At 36.8% G+C, this 18,140-nt stretch overlaps 1 pseudogene; it reads left to right on the top strand.

Annotated features, from left to right (window-relative positions):
• Window positions 1-1,399: 1,399 nt before the first annotated feature.
• LOC116421829 lies at window positions 1,400-3,039 on the top strand (annotated as a pseudogene).
• The last annotated feature ends 15,101 nt before the right edge of the window (window positions 3,040-18,140 follow it).

The raw sequence follows: 18,140 nt of genomic DNA, 5'->3' as shown, positions 1-18,140 counted from the left end.
TAAACTGGATTTCCCAATGGCATCTTAAACTCGATATATTCGATACTGAATTTACCTTTCTAAGCTGCCCCTTTCCCTGTTCTCATTCCTAACTTCTCTATTACTTTTGAAGGCACTGCCATTCTCCCAAGTCATTCATGTGCCCAATATTCCTTTAATCCTTAATTCTCCTTCAGCCCTCACCTCCCTAACTAATCAGTGGTCAGATGCTGTCATTTATATCATTAAAAACATATCTCACACATGCCCCCTTCCTTCCTGACACTGCCACCGCCCTGGTGAAGGCCCTCTTCATCCTATGTCTGGACTAATGTAATAACCTGCTGGCAGGTCTACCTCTTCAAGTCTCCATTCCTATCTGTCTTTCATTTAGCTATCAAATAGATATTAAAAGGAAGATCTGGCCCTACCAACTCCCTCTCTTCACTCCCTCCCCATTCAGAAAAGTTCAGTGGTTTCCTTTTACCTCCAGGATAAAATTAAAATCCTCTGACCTTTGAAGCCTTCGTAACCCAACCTTCCTGCGTTTCCAGCCTTTTTACACCTTGGGTACCTCCAAGTATTCCACACTTTGCATTCCAGTGAGACCAGGTTCCTCTGCTGTTCCTGGCCCATAGCTGCATTTCCTGACAGCCAGCCTCTTCACTTGCTGTCCTTCACACCTGAAGTGCTCTTGCTCCTGAATTTCTCCTCGCTTCCCTGGTTTCCTTTAAGCTTCACTCCACCAAAGTCTCTTCTGACAAGAAACCTTTCCGAGTCTTCTTTAATCTTGGGGCCTTTCCTCTGAAACAACCTCCAAGCCATTTGTTTGTAATTAGTTGTTGTTTCCCTTATTAGAACTTCTTGGGATTGGTTTTTGCCTTCGTATCCCCAGTGCCTTGCACACAGATAGTGCTTAATGAAATGGAGGATGGCAAGACAGCTATAAAAACTGAATGGAGCTCAACCCAAAAAACTCAGCTGTAGTAGTAAGAGAATGGTATGGAAAGGCATTAGAATATGAGGAATATACCTAGCCTTTCTGTCCTAAGGAGTTTGAGGGAATAGTAGGGAGGGTGTCCTCGAGGAAAATCCAGGTTTCAGTTAAAGTGAAGAGGTAAAATGCAAAAGAGAAAAACTGAGTTCATTGTGGGAAGAGGAGACAGGAAAACTGAAGCACTGAATTGTACTGTATCCCAATCTGACAATAGCTGTTCAGGTTGAGTTATCAATAAAAGGTGGTTTCATTGTTTTAAGAATGGAGGGAACCCCTGAAAGTCAGAGTTGGAAGGTGCATGTGGTCATCTCATGCAATCTTTACCTGAAATAGATGGTAGGCTCCACCACAGTGCAAGCTCAGGGTGAAAACCCCCATGGACGAGCTGTGCACCTGAAAGCTCTGTCTCGGCATCCACATTGACCTGGACAGCTAGTGCCGGAGAAGCTCACAGGCCAAACCCCGCTGTTCTCTGAAGCTTGCTGTAATGTCAGGTCTTTTGGAATCAGGAGAAATGAGAAGATTGCGGTTCACTGCCCAGTCTGTGAGGCCGGAGCGAAAGATGCTGGAGAAGGGCTGAAGGTGCGAGTATGAGTTAAGGAAAAGTGACTTCTCAGGTACTGGAGCTTAGGCTTTGGGATCCAAGAGCATATCCATCTGGGGAGTGACCCAACCACTGCCATCTTGGACTCTGGTGCTGGGCAGGCCCAGGTCAGCACTGCAGACAAGAAGCATTGTGCTGGGGCCAAACAAGTGACAAAGAAGAAGCCGTGGGCCGATTTCAGCAGAAGTACGACGGCATCATCCTTCCTGGCACATAAAGCCCTCTTTTCCATTAAAGAGGTCAAGAAAATGATCACTGAAGTGTAAGGACAAAAAAAAGGAAGGTTAGAACAGAAAGCTCCTTGAAGGGAGATTGTTTCATTCTTTGTATCCACTGTGCCTGGCACATATAGCAAGTGCTTAATAAATGCTTTGTTATTAATGAAAATGAACCCATCTATGTCTGAAATTGTTGTGCTCGTTTAAGATCTTCAGTGAAGGGGAAATTCATTACCTTCTGAGGGAGCCCCTTCTAATTAAAATTAAATTTGCCTCTTTATAGCTTTCACTCTTGTTCATATTCTGTCTTTTGGAGCTAAACTGGACAGGAACTTATCCCTCTTCCATCTGATGTCAATCAACAAACAGTTATTAAGTGCTTACTATATGTCACACACTGTTCTGGGTCCTGGGGAAACAAATATAGTCAAAAAATAGTCCCTGTCTTCAAGAAATTTAACATTTTAGTAGAGGAAGAAACAAAGTAGATAATTAAGTACACACAGAATACTGAGTAGATGGAAAGGAAGGAAGAGAATCAGGATTGAAAGTAGGATTTTAGCAGTCTTGAAGGAAGAGGAGCGAGGTGAGGAACGAGAATGTGACTGGCATGGCGGAGCGTACAGAGGTAGGAGATGGTGTTGTGTTTGAGAAGCAGAAAGTGGACTCATATCAGAGAGTGTGGAGGGGAATAAAAATACTAAGACTGGAAGGTAACAAGAAAGAGATAGGTGTAAGGGCTTTAAATGCCAAACAGGGCATTATAATAGTATCAGAGCTAAGAGTAAGCTACAGATTTATTGAGGGAGATAGTGGAAAATCACTGACAGCTGAGTGGAGAATGGCTTGGATTGAGAAATTTAGGGTAGGGAGAAAAGTTAGATGGCTGCAGTTCAGCCAGAAGTGATGAGGACCTGTACTGGTGATGTGTGAATGGAGACAAAGGGACACATAGCTAGAGATGTGATGAAAGGGACAGGTGATGAGTTTTGACAGGAACTTAGCTATGTAGCATACTTGAGTATAAGTGGAAAGTTGTGGATGATGTGGAATTTTTGAACCTGAGTGACTGGGAAAATGATGTTCCCAAAAAATAATAGGAAAATTTAGAAGAGGAATTTGAGAGGGACAGGAAGGGGGTGACAATAGGAGGCGATCTGTTCTGTTTTGGACATAATTGAGTTTCTGTTTTGACTAGAAACCCAGAGGGTCTTCCTCTCCTAGATATGTGTATATATGTGTGTGTTTGTTTATATGTATGTATACATTCATGTAAAAGAGGCCATTCTTTGCACCATTTCTTACCTAACCTTGATTACTGATTAGTGTCAAACTGAGACTTGTTAAAGACCTTACTTTAAAACTCCAAGGTCTCCCACTGCATCTGGGGTGAAGTCCAGGTATCCTGATCTCTATCTGGCTGTTGGCCCAGTTGGTTCTGCGGGAGAAAGTGAGGCAGGTGACCTTGCAGAGTCCTCCCTACTTAAATTCAATTCACTTGCATGTCATAGCATCACCTTCCTGAGGTCATGCTCCTCTTTGAAGATGAAGGACAAAAACCAACAACTGAGTTTGAGATTTTATGGGACATTCAGTTCAGAAAGTTTTAAGAGAAAGTTTTAAGTGGGATTGGAGACAGACTAGGGCTGTACAGGTAGATTGGGAATCATCTGAATAGAGATAATTGAACCTGGGAGCAAGCTTATTTAAGAGAGCATAGAGAAAAAAAAGAGAGGAGGGTCCAAGACAGAACCTTGGGGGATACCCAAGAAAAATAGATCTTTTTAAATACTTGGAGACAAGATAGCATGTCCACTCTGACCTTGACATTGGATCATTAACTTTCTCTTTGATAATATAGTTGCTTAGTCCCTATTTCTCAGTCTTTTTCATAAGACTAGTATAAGGCTTTTAAAAAATCAACTGTTTTGTAAAATCTAAATAATAATTTTGTAATTGATTACAAAATAATCTATTTTATAAATATCAATTTTTAATCTTCTGACCTAATAATTTAGTAGATTAGAAAGAAGCTTGATATAAGTCACTCAATGGAAGTTATGCTGTTTCTTTGTAACTACTGCTTTCTATTCTTGATTAACTATTTCTTTAATGATTGGATTGAAAATTTCCCCTAGAATTTCTTATTTACAGGGACATACTGCTCATCAGATACTTAGGCCTATGCTGTCTAGCTTGGTAGAGCCTGCTGGAGCTTACTCCTTGCTGCTATAGCCTTTGAGAAATAAGGATCACCTTTAATCCTTGCTGAACCATGAGAACGTGACTTTAGTGAAGGACATCTTTGTTAAGGAATGTCATGTTTAGCATGAAAGAGACAAGATAAAAGGGAGATATGTCAGGAATATCATGAGTATTAAGTGAAAGTGGTCTTTTATCTGCTATAAAGAAGTGAAATTGATTCAAAGCATCATTACTTCTTAAAATCAAACCATGTTAAAAGGTATCTTGGATCTGTCATAAAATAGATTTTAAACTGAAATAATAATGGACATCTTCAAAATGACACCATCTTTTCATATCTGATGGTTTAACTGGCTATGGAAGTAATGAACAACATTTACATAATGTTGAGAACATTTACGCTTCTATTAATTTGGCTCTACCATTAACTGTGTGACCCTTATAAATTGCTTACCATCTCTGAGCCTCCGTTTTTTCATCTGTAAAATAAATAAGTAAGTTTGGTTTGTACTGGGTGACTTTTCTTCCATCTGTAAAATGATCCTAAGAAATATTCTCTATTGTCTCATTGAAATTCTTTCTACAATTTAGTGAGGAGAGTGGGAATGTGATATCATGTTATAAAGAAATGGAAAAATCATACTTTTTTAGTCTAGCCCCATGATTTCATCTTCATAGGGAACTTAATGTCTCAATCTCCTCTGTTGAGACAGAGCAGCAGTTCTGCAGTTTATACTCAGAATTGCTTGAGAATACTAAGAGGTTAACTGCTTTGCTCATAGCTGGCAGGTTTTGGATAAAAATTGTTCCAACGTTCAATTTTCTTGTAGTTTTGACACAGTGAAAGTTAATCAAAAAGGCCAATGATATGGTTAATTTACCTTCATTCTTTTTGTGCAGTAATGTGATTTGCTTAGTTCTTGGCCAAGCAGAATTCATTGAAATCAAACCCATAGGCATTCGAGAGGTTATTTTTAATAGGTCATCCATAAATTGAAGTTAATTAATATCCATGATGGGCTTTCATTTCTTATTCATTTTGGAAATGATATATTCCCATTGTCATGGGAGCTATCAAATATAAATTCTAAGTACTTCTTTAAGTATTCTGAAGGTAACTTTGTGGTCTAATGAAAGCCTTCTGTTTTTGGTATTAGAATTGGTGAGTTCAACAAGACTGGGCGACTGATTGGATATGTGAAGAATAGAAGATGACATCAAACAGATTGTAAGCCTGGGTCTCTAGAAGGATGGTGTTGCTCCCAACATAAATAGGGAAGTTCAAAAGAGGAGTCAATAGGGGGTGAAAGATATTGATTTCCCTTTTGGACATTGTTTGAGTTTGGATATAGATTACTGAACTGGAAGTCAAGGAAGATATTAATTCAAATCTAGCCTTAGATACTTTCTATCTGTCTGGCCTTCATCAATGTAATTTACCTCTGCTTTGATTTTCTCATGTAAAATGGGGATAATGATAGCATCAACATTCCATAGTTATTATGAGAATAAAATGAAATAATATTTGTAAAGTGTGAACCTTAAAATGTACTACAGATACCAACTATTAGCTATTATTAATTTGGCAGTAAAGAGCATGCTATGCTATGGTTAGTATTACTATAACTTCGTTGTGTACCGTTTTGTCAGCAAAATGTAGTTTTCCTGATTATCTCTTTTCAATTCAGTTTATTTTGCTTTTGCTTTTCCTGAGACCATGATTGCTATTCTTGTTTACTTTTTATTCCAGCTGAAGGATAATAGGTATTGCTCTAGTCCCTTATTTTAACTCTGTCTGTGTCTTTCTGTTTCAAGTATGTCTTTTGTAAACAACATATTATTGAATTTTGGTTTCTAATTCATTCTATTTTCCTTTTCTATTTTATGGGTTAGTCCATCCCATTCACATTCCCAGTTGTGAATGCTAATATTTATTAAGTTCCTACTTTGTGCCAGAAACTGTGCTTGTAGAAGGTTGGACTTGATGGCTATAAGATCCCTTCCTATCTACAAATCTATCTTCCCATGAGTTAGGCTTCTGGGATGGACCCTGAAATGGCCCAGGATCTCTAAGGATTATAAGCATGAAGTAGACCATAGATAAATTAGTTGCCTTTTGGATCTTGTCCCTTTTTAAAGGCACAGCACAGTGTAAGTTGTTACTAATTAAATTTCATTTAACCTTGTCCTCTATGGATCTGAAGATTTAGCTCTGGGCACAAGGCTCAGCACATGATTAGCATTCCATCTGTAATAATTAATAATGTAATGATGTCTCATTGAACAAATCCCCTAGGAACAAGGCTTCTTTATAAAGAGGTCAACCACATTAAAAAAAAAAAAAACAACAAAATTTCATAGCTCATGTGAAGCATTGATAGCATGTTTTGCAGGACAAAAGTTTTCACTAAGCTGGGTTTAGTTCCATGTGATACAAAATGGCTCATTAGGCAAGCTCTGAACATGGGGGTAAAGAGAGCAATCCCTTAGAAAAATTATGAAATCATTAAAGGCTGTCTTTAATATCTGCTTTGCACATGTTTCCTCTTTGGTAGCATTCCTTCTCCTGACTTATTAGATCACTAGGATCTGACATCAATTACCTATACCTGTCTCAGACATTTCCAAATTCCCCTGTTTTCCCCCACTTATTGTATAATTCCACTTTACTATCAAAATAGAAAGTTATCCAATATTAATCATTTTCTCTCAAAGATTTTTAATTAATTAAATACATTTAATGTTAATGAATTTCAATCAATATGTTATCTCATATTGAATTTATTTTAGTATTTACTGATATCTTTGTACTCTAATCTCTCTTTTCTGATCGCCTGGGATGCATCATTAGACTTAAAAAAAAGTACCTAACTTTCATAGTGAAGTTTCCGATAATGAAGTAAGTTGTTAATAACATATTAGCTACCATCTAAGTTTCATGTAAATTATCTAATTTGAGGGGCAGTGAGGTAACGCAGTGGATAGAGCACCAGCCCTGAAGTCAGGAGGATCTAAGTTAAAATCTGGCCTTAGACACTTAAGACTTCCTAGCTGTGTGACCCTGGATAAGTCACTTAACCCCAATTGCCTCAGCAGAAAAAAAATAAGAAAAAAATTATCTAATTTAATTCTTTTAAAAATCCTTTAAAAGTAATTTTAGAGATACCCTGGAGAAGTTGACCTGCAATTGAAGGAAAAGGTATTGGGCTGATAGTGCTAAGGATCACATCATTCTTGTAGTGCTAAGGATCACATCATTCTTGTAGCATATAGTACTATCTATCGACTTTAATTCTTGACATTATAAACATAAATTATTCAATAACCAACAAGTGGCCTGATAGAACTGAATCATATCAATCAATATTCTAAAATGTGAAACCACAAAGTTGTTAAATGGAAAAAATGCCTCCTAGGTTCGTATTTGAGGAGCAAATAAGATAGTTGGTGTTCTCATGCATCTAATTATAATAAACATAATTTCATGAGATGGTTTGTCATTTAGTGTTAAAGTGTTTGTGATTATTTCTGCAAAAATATTTCTATGAAAATAATTGTGGCTGAAATATCTAATGCAGAGGGTTCAAGAGAAGAGAAATTATGCAAAGAATTCAAAAGACCCTCTAAATTACATCAGCATATACTCTGATACTTATTAATGTGCCAAATATAGAGTTAATCAAGGTTGGTGTGTAATAGTAAGGGCCTAGCTAATCATATAAAATCATACAGGGAATGGGGTGTAATTGTAAGGGCTAATCATACAAAACAAATTTGGATTGGAGCCATTTAGCATATGACTTCCTCTATGGGAGGTTAGTGATCAGTCATCTAGCATTTATTAAGCATCTGCTATGTGCCAGACATTCCTGCTCTCAAAGAATTCAGTCTAATGGGGAAGTCAACATGTGTAAAACAAGTACAAACCAATTTTTAAAAACTGGAGTGGGGGAGTAAGTTCAGGGAAGGCATCAAGAAAAAAGGAGGACTTGGAAAGATAAATGAAAATGAAGATGGATGGCGTTAGTAATACAGGGTGGGAGTTTAGAGAGGGATTTATAGATTTAGAATTGGGCATCAGAGGCCCCCTACTTCCATTTCATCATTTTACAGTGTTGTTAAATGATTTGCCCAAGATCGCACAATTAAGCTAGCTAGTAAATATCTGAGGTTGGATTTGAATCCAGGTCTTCCTGACTCCAAATCTAGCATTACATTTACTACATTATGATGCCTTTAAAAATAAAAAATCCTAAGTGAGACTTGAATCTGCAGTCCCTGGTCTAAATGACTTGTGCTTTTACCCTTGAATGATAATAGGACAAGAGTGCAAGGAATCCAAGGATAAAAAGCATTTTAATTTGAATTGGTTAACTATAAAGTCTAAATTCTGAAAAAGGACAAGTGAGACTAGAGTAGGGATGATGCCCTGGAAAAGAGGCAAAGAGTCAGGTGCTCTGGATTGGATGATATATCTGGAGTTTCAGCCTGAAAGAATGAGAGGCTTCTGGATGATGGTGATGGAGGGAGAATTTGGAAGCAGCAATGAAGAGCAAGAAGCTTGTCTACTGCTTCTCTTCGTATTTCCCTGAGTGACTCCATCTTCTCATTTATGGAACCTCTGTCCTAGAGCCCTTGATGTCCTGACTGATGAATGCTTTCAAGGCCCACTCTATCTAGGGGTCTGTTAGTAGGCTTCATATTCTACCCAGCCATTTTCTTGCCATTTGTCTTGCATATTGCTATAACTTCTGGACCACTGGGACCTTCCCATGTTCAAAGTGAAACTTCCATTGTTCCTAGAAAGAGTGGGCCAATTAATTCTGCAGTGACTTCCTAAGCCACTCTTCCCTATCGCCACATTCCTATATGTCATCTCCCCATTTGAACAAGAGCTCTTTATCTATCATTTTCCTTGTTATTCCAGGATAAAGTGCAAAGTTTGGAATTTAAAGTCTTTTGCAATGTGTGTGACTCTTAACTTTTTCTTCCAGACTGATTTCACATTACATATTACTGAACATGATATTGCATATCTTGCCTCTGCTCTCCTGCCTGGAGTGTATTACCTCACCAATTCTGCCTCTTAAAATCCCTAGCTCCCTTCAAGATTTACCTCAAAGGTTATTTCCTGCACAATGTCTTTCCTGAATAAATTATAGCACAGTAATCCAGTGGAATATACCTTTACTGTAGGAAATAATGAAATGATCAGATTCAGGCAAGCCTCGGAAGACTTGTATGAACTGATGCAGAGAGAACCAAGAGAAAAAGTTATACAAGAACAACAACATTGTAAAGAAAAAGAACTCTGAAAGTCTTAAGAATTCTGATCAATGCAATGAGCAAAGATAATTTCAAAGGACAGGGAATAATAACACATGATAATCACTTTCTGACAGTGAGATGATGAACTCAAGGCATAGAATGAGACATTTTCAGGCAAAACCAGTGGGCGCTTTTATTAAATTTGGCTATGCACTTATGATGTAGAGTTTTTATTTTTCTTTCATTTTGGAATTGGAAATGGAAGAGGGGATTAAGAATGGGGTTACCAAATAAAAAAAAAGAAAGAAAAATAAGATAAAAAGAGTCATTGATGTTTTTAAAAATACATAGATCAGAATAGAACACGTCAGTGGGAAATATATATGAAAAACTTAATAATTATAATAATGTTAATAATAACTGTCATTTACACACTATATAGGCACATAGGTACAAGGCATTTTTTTGTTTTATCTTATTTAAGGTACAAGTAGATGCTATTGTTATTCCCATTTTCTAGTTGAGGAAACTGAGGCAGACAGAATTTAGCTGATTTGCTAAAGCTCATACATTTGATGAGGTTGTCTTTGAACTCAGGTATTCTTGATTCTAGGCCCTACTACTTTATTTAGTATGGCACATATACTTTGAAATAAAAGCAAGCTATTCATTATACAGATTCATATTCACATACAATCCTATTTTCTTATTCTCTTTTGTATACGGAAATCCTTTTTTTTTTTTTTTTTTTTTTTTTTTTTTGGTGCTGAATAAGTTTAAAAGTTAAAAAAAAAATTTAAAAGAAGAAAGAGAGAAACCAGATAGCAGCCACTACAATCTGGATTGGACATAACATTTGGATAAGCTAAACTTCAAAGGAAAGGTTGCTAAATAATCGTAGAAAAAGAATACAGAAGTGATAATGGAAAGTAAAGAGCATTTCATCTCTCTCCCTTTTTTATTTTTGGCAACCAATATGTCAGGGAAGCATGAGAAAATATGCAACAAGAATTGGTAAGGAGGGTCAGGTATTCAGGATCATCTGGGAAGCTAGGTCTTAATGAATACTAGTAGTGTGTGTGTGGGGAAGGAAAAGGTCTAAAATGAAAGGAAATTTATTAATTATAGAGAATGATTTCCAGAAGACAAGTGAAAGAAGAAAACAGATGTGGGATGGTATATTGTTAGGGTAGGTTTGAAGTGTATGAAAATAAGAGAGAAGACATTTGGGGTTGGGGAGGAGAGTTTGTTCTTTGATGGGTTCCAGGTTCATTGGGCCAAAGAGAGCAAATATACTATTAGGAAAATGATTATAGGTAGTTTATCTATGGATAGAGGAGCTTTTATGAAGAAGGCAAATGATTAGCATCGTCAAGGCTTTGGCTCTAGATCTGGAGGCTTCAGCATAGTCCTAGATTGCTTCCCTTGGGGATATTATTGTTTTCGTGTCCTGGGGACACCATGAATCCCAGGCAGGAGGCAGTTTGATTATGAGGTCTTGATGAGTCTTGGGAACCACAGGAAGCCTCTGAAGCAAAGCCTAATTGAACCTAATGGTGTTATAATGCATTGGGCTCCTCTGAAAGGATGAAGGGTGAAGTCACAGTTCTGCATTTTGTTACTTAGCTCTCTAGATCCCACTTGATTCAGGTATTTATTCCTCTGTTGGTTCATGTACTTCATGATATATGGTTCCCTGGAACACTTTTTTTCATGGGCTCCTTTTCAGAGAATTGAATCTATGTTTGCCCAAATGTTATTTCTGTTTGACTTTTCCGTTCTTTTTCCTTTCTCTTTTTTTTGTGACTCTTCTCTTTTTGTTAGAGGCCAAGTCCAAGGGTATTGGCAAGTGTTTGGCTATGAATCAATCAACAGTCTTCAAGATGGTATCAGGGTAGCACCAGGACAAGGCAAAGAATTCACACCTCATCAAGGAAAGAGCTTTTATTTTTATTTAAAGCTTTTTATTTTCAAAACGTATGCATAGTTTTCAACATTCATCCTTGCAAAACCTTGTGTTCCAAATTTTTTTCTCCCTCCCTTCCCCCCCTTCCCTAGATAGCTAATTTTTGTTAAACATGTGCAATTTTTCTATACATATTCATACAATTATCTTGCTGCACAAGAAAAATCAGATCAAAAAGGAAAAAAAATGAGAAAGAAAATAAAATACAAGCAAACTACAATAAAAAAAAATGAAAATACTATACTGTGATCCACACTCAGTCCCCACAGTTCTCTCTGGATGCAGATGGCTCTCTTCATCACAAGATCATTGGGACTGGCCTGAATCACCTCTATGTTGAGAAGTGCCACATCCATCAGAATTTATCAGAACATAATCTTGTTGTTGCCGTGTATAATGATCTCCTGGTTCCGCTCATTTCACTCAGCATCAGTTCATATAAGTCTCCCCAGTCTTTCTATATTCATCCTGCTGGTCATTTCTTATAGAACAATAATATTCCACAACATTCATATACCATAACTTATTCAGCCATTTCCCAACTGATGGGCACCACTCAGGTTCCAGTTCCTAGCCCCTACACAAAAAAGGGCTGCCACAAACATTTTTGCATATGTGAGAAGGAGACATCTTCAATACCATCACAAAATCCTCATGGCTCCTCTCTCTCTTTGTTCCTTTGTCTCTGTCTCTGTCTGTCTGTCTCTTGGTAAAGGGAGTGGCACATTGGGAAAAAGTCATCACTGCCAAAAACAATCCCTATCAGTGAGGATAACCAAGACCTAGAGCAATCTGGCTGGAAAACTACTGTGTACATACTTTTTCTCAGTTATAAGTAGATGAGTTCTGGAACTTACACTTGGCTCCTAAATGAGAAAAAAAATAACCAATTTTTGTTTCCTTCAGATGTATCTGGTGTCTCTCTTGACCTATTTATTATAAAAAATAACTTCTGAAGAATCTTGGAGATTAAAAACAAAGGGGTGATGCCTCATTTGTAGGAAGCAGTAGCAGAAATACATAATTCCAATTAAAATATTTTTATTATGACATATTTTCTTAAAAATATGTGCTTTTACCTCATGTTAGGTCATAACGCCCACTAATCAGATACATCTGTAGGTAGCTAGGTATTGTGTGCAAAGGGCTCTGAATTTTGAGTCAAAAAGGCTTAGTTTTAATCTCTACCTCAGATACTCTGACCTTACACAAATCACTTCTCAGATTCAGCTTTATCTCCTATAAAATTACATAACTTATGCAAAGTTCTTTGCAAAACTTAAAATGCTATAGAAAAAAAACCATTATCCTTATATGCCACAGGCAAAGACACAATAACAACATAGACTGATGACTTAGTCATCTTGGATGTAGGTTTCATCAAATGCAAATATCTGTAGAAAACAGTATCCAATATTCCTCAGCTCCTGATTTATGCTTTCAATATTTTTGTTCCTGCATGGATATTATAGTGGAAGCATGGAAGAAAATGAGAATAATAAGTGCATAGCATTTGAGTTGGGATTTATGAGTGATTTGAATGAATCCTTTGCCCTTAATCTTTCCACCATAATTTTAAATCTGAAAGTTGGGTACAATGATGGCACAGTTTTTTTTAATCTTCCCATTCTTGTATTGGTTATAGCAATTTCTGAGAGAGACACCTGGAGGGGACTGGGATGGGGGGTGAAACAGATAGAGCTTCCAAAAAAAAACATACATAGAAACACCTTCTAAACACATACAGCTGTTCAAAACAGGTGGCTGAGAGGCAAGTTGGCAATTTAAACTCCACAGGTCCATTTCATTTTGAGCTTCAAGGCAATTTTTCCAAAATGTGTATTTATTGAAGCTCCATCAGACTCTAGAGTTTTTACATCCAAATCCTGCATTACTCATCCTCATTTCTTCTTTATTCAGGATTCATAGTATATTAATGGTACACATGTAACTCTTGCACTAGCTTCAAATGTGTTCTTGCAGAGTAAAGGCAGACTGCTACATAAACCCATCAAAACCTGAAAAATGTGTGAAACTAACATTTTCTAGGATCTGGTCAGATTTCACCTGGCCTCTCAGAAAATGGTGCCAGATTTTGGCAGTGTGATATGATGGAGAGAATATTGGATTTGAAATCTGAAGACGTGGGTCCATATCATAGCTTTGCCATTTATTATTACTTATGTGACTTTAAATTGCATCCAGGGCCATCTCCAGTCATCCTGATTTCTATGTTGCCACTGGACCCTGATGGTTCTGGAGGGAAAAGTGAGACAGGTGACTTTGCACAGCTCTCCCTCACTTAAATTAAATTCACCTGCATGTAATGGCATTGTCTCCCTGATGTCATGGTCCTCTTCAAGAATGAAGGAGAAACAACAACAATGTAACATTGGGAAAACCAATTAAGTTCTCCATAAAGTGAGGGAACTGGACTACATCTCCTATACAATCTTTTGTGACTAAAAAGTTGTGCTCTGATGATTCCTTCGAGTATTTCCCTTTTCATGGGCATCCCTTCAGAATGTTTTTAGAATGGAAATATTTGTTTTCAAAGGCTGTGTTAATCTGGCAAACCAACACTTCCAGGGGAAAGTAGTCTGGGATGACTTGAGTTGATTCCAAGCTCCTGTTGTTTATGAATTGGCGAATTCTTAATTTTTTTTTTTGAGTTAGTTTTTTCTTTTGTAAAATGTAACTGATATAAAATAGTACTCGGACTACTTGCTTCACAACATTGTTTCTCTCGTTTTTAATCTTCATCAGGAAGGCCATGTAGGCACACTGTGGATCAGGAAAGCAGCAGCTGCTATCAATGCCCAAACTTTGGGCAGCAACTAGGGAGAAGCCTCTGGATTGATGAAGGACTAGTCCTTTATCTCTTAATGCTGGTACTGTGGGTTTGGGATGGAGAAAGAACAGGAGATTTAGAATAAGGTGAGAACACATTGTGGTATCACAGTATAACTCTGGGGCTGGATGCCTGAGCAGTTTTCTGTGTGTGTTTGTGCTTGTCTTACCTGGAGTTGTGTATGGTTCTGAGGGGAGTGTCATATGGGGGATTTTACTTTAAGATGCTGGCGGTCTTAGGCATAGACTATGTCTGAGCATGAATGGGGCTGTTACAGTCATTGGCAGCTGTGTCTGGGGCAATAACCTCAGTCCTTCCCTACACTCTTGGGTATGTCTGTCCCAGAAAAGTTGCTGAACCCTTACAATCAATTGTCATGAGGACCTTCTAGCCTGAAATTCTTTTCAAAGGGTTTTTTAAGGGTGAAATTTATTATTATTGGATTTTTTCCCAATGTAATTTAGTTAGAAATGATCCGGGTCCAAGTCACTGTCCTATTTTTCATTATTTATATTCTGTGGAATATTGCGTGGGTGGACAAAATGACTGCTTTATGTAGTTGAATAACAAATATTGGAAAGTGAGCTCGTATGTAGGCTCACTGAAAGCATTGTCAGGACAACTCTAGTAGCAATTAAGATAATAGGATTATGTGTACCTCATCCTTTTTCTACTTGGTTTTGATTTCATGCACCCTCAACTGCTCCACCTCTTCCCCCATCACTAGTTCCCTTAAATAGGCTGTTTCTCTTTATTATAATGTAAGCTCCTTCAGGTCAGATTGTCATGTTTGTTAATATTTGTAACCTCAATGTGTGCAAAGGACTTTGCATGTAGTAATTGCTTAATAAATAGGTGTTTCAAAAAATAAAATTCATTTATTCCTTCTTTTTTGGTTTCTGTTTTAAAAGCTTTTGAATCCACATAGTTTGAGGTGCTCCATATTTGATTAGATATACTAGCCATCTATAAAAATCTATATCTATTTACATTATAAAAACTGTTCTTAAATTTTTATGAATATATATACATACATATGTGTATAACAATTTTTTTTTTGATATAGCAAAGAACTGAAGGGGAGAAAAATCCGGGGAATCTAAAAAACAGTGGCATGACTTCAAAGGAATTATTTTGTGCTGCAAGATTATGATGCATTTTAAAAAAATATAAAAAGACTCATAGGAATCTCTTTCATAGAAGAATTATCCTAACCCTGCTCCCATCCCATACAAGTTAGTTTAATTTTTCCTTAAAATGTATTGAGATATTCCTTGATGGTTGGCTCAGGGGACTACTTCCTTATCCCCTAAGTATAAAGCAGCTTTGAGGACTCAGAGGGTTTCTCAGATGCTTGGCTGATGGATGACACGAAAGGTTTTTTTAGTCGAATCCACTCAAGGCTTCTCAGTGTCTCTTTTTATTGAATGCTCTTTTGCTATGTTTAAGTAAATCTCCTTTTGTAAACATTTGTATGACCTACCATTGTTTCATTTTATTCCGTTATCCAAACTAAACTACTAGAGGACTGAACTGAATAAGATCTAGCCCAGAACAACACCTTATTTGACTAGTTTTGAAAGTCCCAAGAATTTTAACTAAAATTGGCATCCATTCCTGATTACAAAATACTGACAAAAAAATCTCTCTCCTATTTTTTCAACAAGAGATGACAAACTAAAGGTATAAAATTAGGCATGCATTCTCAGACATAACCAATATGTTGATTTGTTTTGCTTGGCTTATACACATATGTTATGAGGAAGGGTTTTTCTTAGTGGTGTTGTGGGAAAGATGAGTTAATTGATAGTGAAAGACAAGGGTAGGAAAGAAATTAACAGCTTTTAAATGGAGAAAAGGAAAAAAAAATGGATGAGAGGATAGATAGAGCAATGTTATTATCTCTTTGTTAAACTAAACATGTATATTTATTTTAAAGAAAGGCATGTAGCACATACGGTTTCTTATATAATCTGCTTTCCTATTCTTTGTATCTTGAACTATTTGAATTTTTACAAGTTTGACAAATTAAAAAAAATTATAGATTAATGTTATGTATATGTATTTTTATTATAGTGTTTAACCGATAGGCTAATGGGTTTTGTTCTTGTGACTCTTAGGACTGACAGATCTCCTTAACTTGTCATGTGACCAAATAGCAAACATCAAGACTATGGAGTCTGAGACACTGTGTTATAGCCAGCAATAGCTCAGCTAATGTAAATTCTGCACAGTTTTGTCTGTTGATGCCAGATGGAATTCATGCTGGGGCTGATGGTCTGCAAAACCCTAGGTGGTTTTGTTACCTTAAATCAGTGGTTGAAGATAAATCAGGAAGTACAAGGCAATAGTTTACCAACTCCAATAGTTGGGAACAGAAATTAGCTTTGATGATGGAAAGCATATAGTGCAGTGGAGAACCCCCCACCCTCCACTCCCTTCCATCCCCCTACCCCCTGCCCAAAACATTGCACTGTATTTAGATTAGGTCTTCATAAGAGATGTGACTTTTCCAAGCCTCAATTTCTTCATCTATAAAGGGGATTGAATCTGATGATTTTTAAAGTTCTTTTCCCAGTTCTATGATTCCACAAGTACCTCCAGACTTCTCCTTTGCTGATTTAGGAGGGCATGTATGATATAGATTGCCAAGTCATTATTTTTTATTGCTTTAAATGAGTATCTGTCATGGGTGGAAATTGATAGTCATGGTCTCTCTAGTGTAAGAGGGCTATAACTGTATGATGCCCAGATGATAAGTTAAGGGAAGGATGATATGCCAGAACTCTTTCAGAAGATTTTTGTGTTATTTACCAGAATCATATTATTTTTTAATTACAATCTGCTTACCCCAGCATGGAAAGTCTTTGGGAAATTAATCCTATTTGCTACAGTTCTTCTAATGAGTCCATTTATTTATTGGGATACATAAATGTTCACTCCACATGATTATATAAAATTCTTTGCTTCAAATAAAAATACTATTAATTCATTTGTGGGTGGTTTGTTTCAGCTGCAAAGTGCAACTGTAAGATTTTGCCACCCCCCACTTATAATATATTAATTTATATCCTATTTAATCAATTTAATTGAACTGGGATCAAAAAGAACAAAACACTTGGTTTGGCATAATTATAATGGAGCCAATGAAGATAGGGCAGGATTTCAACATTAGGAATTCCCTTATATAAACACAGATGGGTAAAGAGATGATGTTGATAAAAATATTTTCATTCTCTAAAACCACTTAAATTCTCTTCATGGTAAGTAACTTTGGATTAGTGATTTTTGAATTTGTTTATGTTTGGTAGACCTTTGAGTAGAAATTCTATAGTCTGATAACCAGTACAGAGAACTTAGTCCTGATGGGTTTTAATTAGATCATTGAGTTCTAATTAAGAGATTATTTGGCTCTTGAGAAGTGATAAGCCAAGATGAAATATATGTACTCTCACAGGCAAATTCATTAATATCATAAATTTCTAACAAGAAGGGACCTTAGAGGATATGTAGTCCAATTTTCTTATTTCACAAATGACGAAACTGAGATTTGAAGAGGAGTAGAAACTTCTCTGACATCATACATGGAAGAAGTTCTGGAGCCAGGATTTATATCTAAATTCTTTGACTTCAAAACCCAGTGCTCCTTTCACTGTGTACAGAGCCCCAGATGTTGGGTCAAGGTGGATTTTATTATTTAAGACCTCCTCCCTCTCCCCCTCCAGGGTACTGATTGTTTTTACTCTTGCTGCTTTGTTATAAGCAAAGCTACTTTGATGGATATTTGCTTGCTTTGGCAAAACCTTCATTTTATTTTCATACATAAATCTTGCTTACTCTTGATTTAGAGTAAGAGGATCTGGGTTCAAATCCCAGTTTTGTTGCTTTCTGCGTTTGGTTAAATCACTTAACTGTGGGATTAAAGTTTGCTAGCCTATAAAATCAAAGAATTGGATTAGATCTCTAAATGAATTCTCTTTCAACAGTGAATTTTAGATCCTGTCAGTTTCTTTCTTGTTTTTTTATACTGAGATTAGGAAAACAGATTTTAG

This window comes from Sarcophilus harrisii, chromosome 2, assembly GCF_902635505.1.
Source record: "Sarcophilus harrisii chromosome 2, mSarHar1.11, whole genome shotgun sequence".
NCBI classification, from domain to species: domain Eukaryota; kingdom Metazoa; phylum Chordata; class Mammalia; order Dasyuromorphia; family Dasyuridae; genus Sarcophilus; species Sarcophilus harrisii.
The sequence above is the reverse complement of the archived record's forward strand: the minus strand, read 5'-3'. Positions and strand labels throughout refer to the sequence as shown.